Here is an 8,015-nt window from a genome sequence, read left to right as displayed (position 1 = left end):
AAAAAAAAAAAGCCAGTGTGGTGGCTAACGCCTATAATCCAAGCACTCTGGGGGTCAAGGCGGGCGGATCACCTGAGGTCGGGAGTTCAAGACCAGCCTGACCAACATGATGAAACCCCGTCTTTAAAAAAGAAAAAGAAAGAAAAAGACAAGGCCCATAGTGTGGCTGGCTGGCCTGGATTTCTTTGTTTTGTTTTGTTTTTCAATATACTAGAATCAGCCAGAATGCACGTGGTTCTGGGCTTCTAGCGACTTCTGGGAAGGCTGGAGAAAGGTAATATATGTATTTAATATCCTTGTGTTCTGTGTTAAGTGAACATACATAGAACAGCAGAGATGATTAAAAACATTTAAAAAGTCCAGGTGTGGTGGCTCATGCCTGTAATCCCAGCACTTTGGGAGGTCATGGTGGGCAGATCATGAGGCCAGGAGATGGAGACCAGTCTGGCCAATATACTGAAACCCCATCTCTACCAAAAATGCAAAAATTAGCCAGGCGTGGTGGCACACGCCTGTAGTCCCAGCTACTCAGGAGGCTGAGGGAGGAGAATTGCTTGAACCCAGGAGGCAGAGGTTGCAGAGAGCCAAGGTCGTGCCACTGCACTCCAGCCTGAGTAACAGAGCGAGACTCCATCTCAAACAAACAAATAAATAAATAAAATTGGACCCAATTCTGAATGCAAGAAGACAACATTGAAAAAACAATTAAAGCTGGGTTCTGTGGCTCATGCTTATAATCCCAGCACTTTGGGAGGCTAAGGCAGGCAGATTATGAGTTCAGGAGATCGAGACCATCCTGACTAACACAGTGAAACCCTGTCTCTACTAAAAATACAGAAAATTAGCTGGGTGTGGTGTCATGTGCCTGTAGTCCCATGTACTTGGGAGGTTGAGGCAGAAGAATCGCTTGAACCCAGGAGGCAGATGTTGCAGTGAGCCAAGATGGCACCACTGCACTCCAGCCTGGGTGACAGAAGAAGTCTCCATCTAAAAAAAAAAAACCACAAAAAATCACTTTTGCTTGGAAAAGTCACACTGTTGGGATGGTAGTATACAGTTAGTAATACAGGTAAGGAGAACCCTTGGCCTGGAACTAAAGACTCAGGAATTTATGCCACAGACCTAACTCGGTAGAGGAGAGGAAAAAAAAAAAATGCACAAAGATACTCATGGCAATATGTCTTTTTTTTTTTTTTTTTTTTTTTTTTTGAGACAGAGTCTCATTTTGTAACCCAGGCTAAAGTGCAATGGTGCAATCTCAGCTCATTGCAACCTCTGCTTCCTGGGTTCAAGCAATTCTCCTGTCTCAGTCTCCTGAGTAGCTGGATTACTTTTTGTATTTTTAATAGAGATGGGGTTTTGCCATGTTGGCCGGGCTGTTCTTGAACTCCTGACCTCAAGTGATCCGCCAGCCTCTGCCTCCCAAACTGCTGGAATTACAGGTGTGAGCCACCACTCCCGACCTCATGGCAATATTTTAAATACTTAGAAAAAATGCACATATAATTAGCCAAAATGTACAGCTTTTTTTTTTTTTTTTGAGACGGAGTCTTATTCTGTTGCCCAGGCTGGAGTGTAGTGGCATGATCATGGCTCACTGCAGCCTCAATCTCTCAGATTCAAGCTATCCTCCCACCTCAGCCTCCCAAGTAGCTGGGACTATGGGAGGTGCCACCATGCTTGATTAATTTTTAAAATTTTCTGTAGAGATAGGGTCTCACTTTTTTGTCCAGGCTGGTCTCTAACTCCTGGGCTCAAGTGATCCTCCTGAGTAGGACTCCCAAATTACCATATCCAATTTGGATAACCAAGTTGGATAATGATGATTATCCTAAACCATTGTTTAATAATGATTATACATGATGATGATTTTTTTTTTTTGAGATGGAGTTTCGCTCTTGTTACCCAGGCTAGGGTGCAATGGCGCGATCTCGGCTCACCGCAACCTCCGCCTCCTGGGTTCAGGCAATTCTCCTGCCTCAGCCTCGTGAGTAGCTGGGATTACAGGCACGCGCCACCATGCCCAGCTAATTTTTTGTATTTTTAGTGGAGACAGGGTTTCACTATGTTGGCCAGGCTGGTCTGGAACTCCTGATCTTGTGATCTACCTGCCCCGGCCTCCCAAAGTGCTGAGATTACAGGCGTGAGTCACCGCCTCTGGACTATACATGTTGATTTTTAAACTTTTATTTATTTATTTATTTATTTATTTAGAGACAGAGTCTTACTCTGTCACCCAGGTTGGAGTGCAGTGGTGCAATCTCACCTCACCTCTGCCTCCTGGGTTCATGCGATTCCTGCCTCATTCAGCCTCCGGAGTAGCTGGGATTAAAGGCATGTGCCCTCAGTACCAGCTAATTTTTATATTTTTGGTAGAGATCTTGTTGGCCAGGCCAGTCTCCACCTACTGACCTCAGTGATTCTCTTTCCTTGGCCTCCCAAAGTGCTGGGATTACATGCGTGAGCCACCGCGCCCGGCGCAACTCTCTCTTGAGAACACCAGCACTCCATTTTCACAAGTACGCAGTTTTCACTTTACAGTAAATCTCCATGCTTTCGCTTTAATTTTATTTCTTTATTTTTAATTCTCATTCTATTACAGGCGTGTATTACAGGCATAGCGCCCGGTCACAGAGCCTGACCCGTACTTTCACTTTTAAAATTCTTTAAAATAATTTTTGTAAACCTTTTTTTTTTTTTTTTGGGACAGTCTCACTCTCTCGCCCAGGCTGTAGTGCAGTGGCGCCATCTCGGCTCACTGCAACCTCCGCCTCCTGGGTTCCAGCAATTCTTTGCCTCAACCTACCGAGTAGCTGGGACTACAGGTACCCGCCACCACGCCTGGCTAATTTTTTGCATTTTTAGTAAAGACGGTTTCACCATCTTGGTCAGGCTGGTCTGGAACTCCTGATCTCGTGATCTACCCGCCTCGGCCTCCCAAAGTGCTGGGATTACAGGCGTGAACCACTGCGCCCGGCCTAAAACAAAAATTCTTCAAAAATTTTTCATATAAAGGGGATATTTTTTAATTTTTAAATCTTACTTTTACAGACTTTGGGGGTACATGTGCAGTTTTACCTCCGGGAAATACTACGTAGTGTTGAAAGTCTAGGCTTTTTGTTGTAGCCAACTTTAGAATAATGTACATCTTTGTCTCATCCCCCTCGTATCCTTTGACGGAGAAGGCTATTTCTGCTATCCCGAAAAATGTCATCGTAAGCCTGTTTAGGGAAAACAGCGGCTGGCTTGACCCCGACGTGATTTGAACACGCAACCTTCTGATCTGGAGTCAGACGCGCTACCGTTGCGCCACGAGGCCTGCCCGATTACCCGCTTTGAGGGGTCTCTTGAACAGATCCACTGTCAGCAATAAGCGGGGGAGTTTTCCCTTGAGGCCCCACCTTTAAGATTTGTTAGTGCTTTTCTCCGAGGCACCAGCGGGCGGGATGTGGGCGCACGTATACAGGAATTAAATTCATCCTCTGGGTAAATAATGAAGAGAAGCAAATTGTATTTATGCGCATTTAACTTAAGGTCCAATTCCTTAACTTGAAACACATTGAGTTCATTGAGCCCACTCTGCAGATGATAAGTGAATTTTATGTGAGTAGGACTGTTTTTTCCTGGAGATGATAAATCATCATGATGTTGCTGCAGTTCTCCCCCAACCCCCAGACAGATCTTAGACCTAATCCTAGCTCTGCCGGTGACTCAGCTTCTCTGGACCTTGGTTTACTCGTCTGCAGGCTGGGCATAACCCTACAGGCTCATGTGGGGTGGATGGCCAGCACTAGCGGTGAAGGTCACTACACGTGCGCGCTGGGCAGAGGACAGCAGCCTTTACTTTTACTTCCATCTCGCTGATGCTGGTTCCCTGGCTCGACACGGGTCCAACCTGACTCATCCCAACCAAGCTCAGGTATGAAACTTAGGAAAAAAAAATACCATCCAAGCGTTGGTGGTATAGTGGTGAGCATAGCTGCCTTCCAAGCAGTTGACCCGGGTTCGATTCCCGGCCAACGCAGGCGTGTTTTTTTCCTCTTCCTTCTTGTGTTCTCTGGGCCCCTGCATCGTTGAAGGTTTTTGTGAGATCTTCCTGAGGAACCTTCCTCTCCGAAAGGACCCGCTCTCGGCTTCACCCGCGACCCCGGCCAGACCACCGCGTTCCTGGCGGATACGCCCTGCAAGCCCTTCCAGGCGAGAGCAAGGGTCGGAATCTCGGCCCGGAGTTGCCTACTATGCCTGGACCACGGTGGGAACCTACAAAAAGCAGGGAGACGAAAGGAAAGAAAAACCCAGGCTCTGCACCCCGGACTGCTGAGGGCCAAAGCTGCTCGCCTAGGTTCAAGCGGAGACTGGAAATGAACACTTCCGTCAAGGAGGGAGCAAGCTATGAGGACAACTCTGAGCGCGGATTACGCTGGCTGTGTGTTTTCTGCTGTTTCCCATCTGTGTTTTCTAAGCTATCGTCAGCGAACACGTCTAATGAACATACTGAGCGGAGGAAATACTGGCCACTTTAGGCACACGTTTGAAATTCAAATTGCTTGAAGTAAAGTGGAAATTTTGAATGCGAGCTCGAGAGGCAGGGCAAACTTTGCCCCTCTTCTCCTTTCCCTGTTTAATACCTCCATCCCAGGAACCAGGACGGATTTAATAGATTTAACGCAAAAAGGTTGAAGTTTCAAAAGCTACTAAGACTCTCCCCGTCGGGGAATCGAACCCCGGTCTCCCGCGTGACAGGCGGGGATACTCACCACTATACTAACGAGGAATAAGCCATACAGCGATATTGCCAAATCCTTGATCTGGGACTCTACACTGGGCATGCTGACAGTAGACTTCCTAGGGGTTCTTTTTTCCCACCACGGAGAAATTGTATGTGTATTTCACGCACCAATCGTCAGATGGAGTGACCGAAAGAGACAGAATGCCTCCGGGGCTCCAGAGAACCAAGTTCTGACAGTTCCTGGGCTCTCTCCAACACACCCGAATAGATTCGACCTGGGTCATTCTACCACCTGTCATCCACAACTATAGGTTGATGGGTGTCAATCAAACCGAAACCAGGTTGTGGTGGCCGAGTCGAGGCACCAAGCAAGAAGTCAGGAAACAGAAAGCGTCCTGCACAAGTCTGGGCGTGCCTCCTCTCTTCCTCACATGCCAAGCGAGTCTGGGGACCAAGATTCTTTTTGCTACCCCGGTGCCACAAAAGATCTTACTGCACACTAATGACTTCCAGTTAAGCCGTCCACAGCGCTGGTTAGGTAACACACACCCCGAAGACACTCCCGTTTCAGCAAAACGCAAAGAAGGGCTCGTCCGGGATTTGAACCCGGGACCTCTCGCACCCGAAGCGAGAATCATACCCCTAGACCAACGAGCCGACGTATAAGTCCCGCCGCGGACAGCCTTAGAGGTCGTCCCAGGCTTGGTGTAGTCCCGGGTCCATTACGCGTGGTGGAACGATCCTGGCACGCGCTCAGGAACCAGCCGCCCCCAAGCCGAGTACTCGTAAGCCATGGGTCTGGGAATGTCTTGGCTCCGGGACTTGAGCTACGACTCCTCCCAGGAAATAGCGTTGAGGAAGTGGGAGGGAGTGGCCTCGGCCTCGCCCCCGTGCCGCCTTGCAGGGCTCCTTTTAACACTCGGGTTCCTGCTATGTCAGTTCCTATGGTCACTGACTCGGTGCCATTCTGTAACCTGGGATCTTGACACTTCCACCTCTGCCTGTGGTCCTGGGACCTAGCCCGTCGTTGCAGAGCTTTGTAGAGAAGCCGTGGAGTTGCTTGCTTTCTGGACGGGCCGGAGACAGTTAATGAGCCCTGAAATCACTAAGGGGAACAGCAGTTCCTGTGTCTTGTCTATTCTCCTGGGCAGAAGAGCAGGGCAAATCCCGGGCCAAACCCGTCGATAGCCCATGGGCTCCCCAGACCGCGTGGCAGTACCCGGACAAGGGACAGAGGGAATGATTTCTGGGGCACAGAAGACCCACGGAGGGCGTTGTTGAGCTGAGTCACTGCTGGGGGACAGGGTTTCCAACCTGCAGTGGGGCGGGACACCAGGCCAGGGGACTAGTCTCAGGGCTTCCGGATTGTAAGATCTGGTTACCATTACTCTCTCGTCTAACCTCTGCTCTCCAGTCCCCTCCTAGAATGGCCTAGAAGGAGACCCTCCTGCCAGCCTCCTAAGACCCCCAGAAGGCTCTGAGGCAAGTGGCTGCATGAGTGTGGTCTAAGGCCTGTAGACCCGGCTTGGGATTTAGCAGTGTGCCCAGGGCTGCCCAGTGAGCCTCTAGACTCTTAATACACTCACCATGCTGCTCTTACTCGGTAGCTGCCCAGCAAGATCTGGTGGAGTCAGTAGCAGACCAGGTGACCTGCCTTCCCTCAGCTCAGTGCCTGTTCTGGGGAGTCCTCCCAGGGGGGTTCTGGCCTGCATCGGCCCTGGACCAGCCTGGTAGCATCTCTGGAACCATTTTGTTCTACACCCCAGTTGTGCGATTTGTGGGGCCAGGCCGTTCCTAATGCCTAACCCATAAATATGTTGCTGAGGCCTTCGGTGAAGGATTCAACTCCTGTCTGTCCTTTCCCAGGCGTCCCTGGACAGACAGTGGGGAAGGGCAGCAGAAGTCAGCCCAGCTTTCCCATTAGTGTCCCAAGTCTTTGAGATGGCCAAAGAGGTTCTCAGGGCTGATCTGGCATCTCCTTCCCGATCCCCACCCTTTTCTACTTCCTGTCTCCCTCCCCTTGGACCCTAGCTTTCTCTGCAAAATAATCATCACCTCTTTCTTACCTGGTCTCAGGCACTTAATCTCTGAAGAAGGGGAGGCCTAAATCCTTTATGACCCTTGTGAAAGCTATGGCCCCTCTTCCTAGAATGTATACAATCCAGGGAGTTCACAAATACCCTGAAATCTCATCAACACACCCCACTGTTATTTATTTTTTCCTCAAAGAAGTGGCTGCATACATAGACCTTCACTTCTTTGAGGAGAACTAAGACAAAAACAGCTGATCATTTTTCTTTTTCTTTTTTTTGAGATGGAGCTGCATTCTTCTTGCTCAGACTTGAATGCAATGACACAATCTTGGCGCACTGCAACCTTTGCCTCCCAGGTTCAAGCTATTCTCCTTCCTCAGCCTCCCAAGTAGCTGAGATTACAGGCATGTGCACCACACCCGGCTAATTTTGTATTTTCAGTAGAGACCAGGTTTCTATTATGTTGGTCCTGCTGGTCTCGAACTCCTGACCTTAGGTGATCCACCCATCTCAGCCTCCCAAAGTGCTGGGATTACAGGTGTGAGCCACCGCGCCCAGCCACTGATCATTGTTTAAACTTTAGTGGAACTATTTTCCTTTTTTGTCTTTTGGAAACGAAGCAGTAGCCCAGGCTGGAGTGCAGTGGTGCAATCTCAGTTCACTGCAGCCTCTGCCTCTTAGAGGCCTGGCTAATTTTTGTAGAGGCGAGGTTTCACCATGTTGGACTGGCTGGTCTCGAACTACTGACCTCAAGTGATCCTCCCACCTTGGCTGGGATTACAGGCGTCAGCCACCATGCCCGACACTACTTTACATTTTAACAGGAGTCAAAGCTCAACAGTGAAAGATTGAGTTCTGAGGTTTAACTTTGGACACTCACACTTTGATTGAAAGGGTGAGAAGATATCCTTGGTGAATTTGAGGTGGTGGCACTCACCCCACAACAATTCCCTAAAGGAGAATTCTGGCATCAACCCAAATTTTTCTCTCTTCAGACTCCACATCCCATCTGTTACTGAGTCCTATTTTTTTTTTAATCCTAAACATGTCTTGATCTCTTCCTGCAATTGCCTTGGTGCAGGCCTTTGACATTTCTATAACCAGCCCCTCTCCCCCAACATGTCACTTCCTTCCCTCTACCAATATAAACTCCAGTGAGGCAGAACTTTTCATTTGTTTCCTGCTGTATTCTCAAGAGCCCAGAACAAGACCTGTGACATAGTAGTTGTTTTAATGGAACATTTGGCAAGTTT

The 8,015-nt window shown here is 48.8% G+C and overlaps 1 long non-coding RNA gene and 4 other non-coding genes across 5 annotated transcripts; 1 reads left to right on the top strand and 4 right to left on the bottom strand.

Moving 5' to 3' along the window:
- Positions 1–3,100: 3,100 nt before the first annotated feature.
- Positions 3,101–5,594, bottom strand: LOC119471755. Its single transcript, XR_005200832.1, has 2 exons — positions 4,758–5,594; positions 3,101–3,482 (listed from the first exon to the last, which is right to left on the bottom strand). It is a non-coding gene; the product is annotated as an uncharacterized LOC119471755 (long non-coding RNA).
- Positions 3,248–3,319, bottom strand: TRNAW-CCA. The gene has a single exon. It is a non-coding gene; the product is annotated as a tRNA-Trp (tRNA).
- TRNAG-UCC lies at positions 3,953–4,024 on the top strand. The gene has a single exon. It is a non-coding gene; the product is annotated as a tRNA-Gly (tRNA).
- On the bottom strand, positions 4,703–4,774 carry TRNAD-GUC. The gene has a single exon. It is a non-coding gene; the product is annotated as a tRNA-Asp (tRNA).
- Positions 5,315–5,386, bottom strand: TRNAP-CGG. The gene has a single exon. It is a non-coding gene; the product is annotated as a tRNA-Pro (tRNA).
- Positions 5,595–8,015: the final 2,421 nt, after the last annotated feature.

This window comes from Cebus imitator, unplaced genomic scaffold (assembly GCF_001604975.1).
Source record: "Cebus imitator isolate Cc_AM_T3 unplaced genomic scaffold, Cebus_imitator-1.0 Scaffold72, whole genome shotgun sequence".
Taxonomy (NCBI): domain Eukaryota; kingdom Metazoa; phylum Chordata; class Mammalia; order Primates; family Cebidae; genus Cebus; species Cebus imitator.
Note: the sequence above shows the minus strand (reverse complement) of the source record. Positions and strands in the feature narration are given on the sequence as shown.